A 4,143-nucleotide genomic window follows, 5' to 3' on the forward strand; every position below is an offset into this window, starting at 1 on the left:
TATTTACAAATGGCAAAAATGACAAAAAAAAAAAAAAAAAAAGACAAAAAGAAATATCCTTAACTTTTTGTGTGTAGTGAACTCCAATACTAGTCACTTCATGGAGATAACATGCCAAAGAAAAAAAAAAACAAAAAAAAACTTTTGTTGTTAATTACAGTCTAATAATGATAACAAGGAATTGATTTACACTCAAACATGTTAGATTTGGTTTATCAGAACAGCCAAGTTACAGCAATGTTTATCAGTTTGCAGTGTTTTGTGTATTGTGTTGGCTGATATGGAACTAAAATAACAAAATTCATGAATATACAAGAGAACAGCTGTAGAAGAACTGTCCACTGTAGTGACCACTGTGCATGAAGGGTTAATCAAGATATTTTTCCTGAGTGTTTTATTCTTCTTTAGGCCTGAAAAAACAATGCGAATGACATTTTTTTATGAACCTATTTTTCATGGAGTTGCAAAAATATTCACGTCAGCTGGACAACCATGCATTCAATTTTTGAAGCAAAGAAACATGTATTTACTGACATACTGTGAGAAAAACTATGAAATAAAATCATTTTTAATGCTGTGAATCTGATGTTTCCTCACATTTTAACATACTATGACACTAGTTATTACTCACTCAGATAATATGCAACCAAAAAAAAAAAAAACTTTTTGTTTTAAAAGAAATTTATATTACAATCTAGTAACAATTAGCAATTGATTTAGACTCAAATATGTTACTGCAGATCAGGTTTAGCAAGAACAAGAACAGTAATGGCATGAATTGTAATGTATGGGGTGTTGCATAAGCGTCCACTGTGTTGGTTGATATGAAAGAAAAACAACAAAATCCATGAATATACAAAGAAACAGCTGTGCACTGTAGTGACCACTATGCATGAAAGGGTTAATCTTCTTTTACTCTTTGTTTTGTGTAATTACTACAATAAAACGTGCAATAATCTGTTTACATTTCAGTCATTTCTCCTCCTCTATGGTTATTTATATATTATTATTATTATTATCTGCACTTTGCTGTGTTGTTTTCTATTTTAAATGTGTTTTTGTCTTTTTTTATAATTATTTTTAAGTTATTTCATTCATCATACCACGTGTTGAATAGGGGTAAGTACCTATTTTTCATGGAGTTGCAAAAATATTCACTCAGCTGGACACCATGCATTCAATTTTTAAAGCAAAGAAACATGTATTTACTGATAAACTGTGAAAAGTATGAAATAAAATTTTTAAATGCTGCTAATCTGATGTTTTGTCACATTTTAACATACTCTAATAGTAGTTATATTCACTTTATGGAGATAATATAAAAATAAAAAAAAATGTGTAAGGAAAATGGTTAATTACAGTCTATTAACAATAACAAGCCATCAATTTACACTAAAACAACTTAGTGCAGATCAGGTTTATCAAGAACAGTAAGGTGCAGTGATGGTATGAATGTCAGTGTATGGGATGATCCGCTGTGTTGGCTGATATGGAACTAAAACAACAAAACCCATGAATATACAAGAGAAGAACTGTCCACTGGAGTGACCACTATACATGAAAGGGTTAACTCCAGTCATGTTAGAACAGTTTACCCTACAGGACTGGATTCCTTTAACAGGTTTGGACAGAAATTTCCTGTTTTTCAGTTCATTTCACTTCAGTGGCGCGCACACGCACACACTCCAGTATCAGTTGGCTCAGTTTGTGAATGACTATTGATTGCCTTTCATGTGTTTCCTCACCTCTGCTTTGGTGCCACTGACGTCTTATTGTGTATTCGACTTATGTAAGTGCATCAGACGTTAACGTGAAACCGACGTCGACACCAGGAGCCAGAATGTTCAGGTGCTTGTGCAACAGAGGATATGAACAAATAAAAGGGGCTTTGTGGTTCCAAAATACATTGCTTCAAAATCAACACTTCACCAGACTTTCAATGTGTCATAAGTTCACTTTGACATGTTGAAATCAAACCAGTTCAGACTTCCAGGTGTCCTGTAATGGGATGTTGTCAACAGTAGATGGTGCTATAGAGCCAAAGCATCACATGAGTGCAGATGGGAAGCTTATTTATTCAGTCTTCCGATGGTCGCTAATGACAACAGCCTGTAGGATATGTTCCAGATGTGGGGCGTGTGCTCTGCAACAATGATCTGAGTCCCTCTGTGGTCTGAACGTATACTTGTGTGGATGCTCACAAGACGTTGTTGTAAAAATGTGCCCACATTCACTATGCAAGACCCCATTCCATGTTTGGAGGTGAAACTCAAAAACACAGGTGTCAAACATGCGGCCCGAGGGCCAAATCCGGCCCGCCAAAGGGTCCAGTCCAGCCCTTTTGATGAATTTGTGAAATGCAAAAATTAAACTAAGATATTAAACAATCCTTTTAGTTCAGGTTCCACATTCAGACCAATTCAATCTCAAGTGGGCAGGATCAGTAAAATACTATCATAATACATATAAAGAATGACAACTCTAAACTTTCTCTTTGTAAATGTAAATATTTTCATGTATTTACACTAAAACAAAGTATATTTCACAAAGAATGTAAATAAACCTGAACAAATATGAACCTGAAATGTCTTATGAGTGGTACAATTTAACAATATTCTGCCCTTTGCTAATTTTTTATGTATTTGTAGATCCACTGTGATCTGTGTTATAATGTACATGAGTAAATGATAAACTGAAGCAGAATATTGTTAAAATTACACTTATTTTTTCAGTTTGTTCATGTGATTCACATCTTTTGAAAAGATAGTTTGCAGATATAAACCTTTCATAATGTAAGCAACTTTTTTTGCTTTAAAACATACAGAAAATTTTGGAGTTGACATTATTTATATATAATTATGTTATTATTTTACTGGTTCGATCCACTTCAGATCAAATTTAGCTGAATGTGGAACTGAACTAAAATGAGTGTGACACCCCTGCTGAAAAAGATTGAAAGTATGGCTCAGAACTACAAACTGGTGCTTTAAACAGACTACAAAACCCCAAACGTGGCAGGAGGATTATGGTAACAATTTATTTGGAGGATTGTTCTGCCAGTGGTTGAATCAGTATTGTGGTTCCCACCTCGACAAAACGTACAACTAATGGAAAAGAGAAAACAAAATAAAAAAAAACACTAATAATGATCTATTGTTAAAAATTCAAAACAACCTTTCCTGTCACAGTCACTTCACATACAGTTGGTTAAGAGAGGGAAGACCCTTTTGACAAATTTTGCCCTTGCATTCAGTCAAACTCATTTCCACCAACTTAAGGCCTTTTCACTAAAAAAAACAGTAGAAACGGATTTCCTGATTTTATGACAGCCACTGTTTCTCACCATAAATAAGAAGAAGAAAGTGCATCAAGTGTTCAAGTAGGGAGTATGGTTGTAAAACAGGAGGGAAAAGATTCAGTTTAGGGGCGTTGGGGTGGGGTGGGGGGGGTAACACTGGCACAGAACTGGCAATAATCTGCAGTGAGATTGAAGAGGACGATGGTGACCGAAGGCTGAGCACTGGTCCAAAGCGCTGAGGCTCGACTTCAGGAAGTCCTGCTTAGTGCATCTTATAGTGGTAGATCACAATCACACTGTGCTGCTGACGGCGCACCAAAACATGACAAAATGACACATCTGACTATGTTCACCTGTAGAAAAGTCTCATAGTAGTCTAATTATTCATGGTTTTGTGTTCTGTACTGGGGAAAAAGGCCAGAAAGGATTTTAAAAAAAAAAAAAAAAAAAAAAAAAAAGGAGGGGAGTGAAGAAGACACGGGGAAATGGGGGATACTTTCCACAATAACCCCATTTTCAATCTTTTGGCACGTCGTGGGTCCCTGCCGTTGCTAATGGTAACTGATGATTTAGTGGCTGCTGGGGGTCCTGCAGCAGTAACCGGAGGGGCGCCATTTCCTGGTGACCGCCCGTTGGGTCGCCCCACACTCCAAATGAGGGGTCTCGAGGAGCACCGGAGGGCGGGTTGGTGTTGTTGCAAACGGCTGCATGGGCACCATTACCTGAGGACGAAGAACGGAAATGATGTCACAAATGCCTCATGGACAGTTCAAACTACTAATTACCACCGCCAAGGAACGGCGGAGGTTATGTTTACATGGGGTTTGTTTATTTGTTGGTTTGTT

The 4,143-nt window shown here is 36.6% G+C and overlaps 1 long non-coding RNA gene across 1 annotated transcript; it reads right to left on the reverse strand.

Annotated features, from left to right (window-relative positions):
• Positions 1 to 2,039: 2,039 nt before the first annotated feature.
• LOC115412981 (uncharacterized) lies at positions 2,040 to 3,198 on the reverse strand. The gene is made up of 2 exons (XR_003934410.1): positions 2,938 to 3,198; positions 2,040 to 2,268 (listed from the first exon to the last, which is right to left on the reverse strand). It is a non-coding gene; the product is annotated as an uncharacterized LOC115412981 (long non-coding RNA).
• Positions 3,199 to 4,143: the final 945 nt, after the last annotated feature.

This window comes from Sphaeramia orbicularis, chromosome 21 (genome assembly GCF_902148855.1).
Source record: "Sphaeramia orbicularis chromosome 21, fSphaOr1.1, whole genome shotgun sequence".
Lineage (NCBI taxonomy): Eukaryota > Metazoa > Chordata > Actinopteri > Kurtiformes > Apogonidae > Sphaeramia > Sphaeramia orbicularis.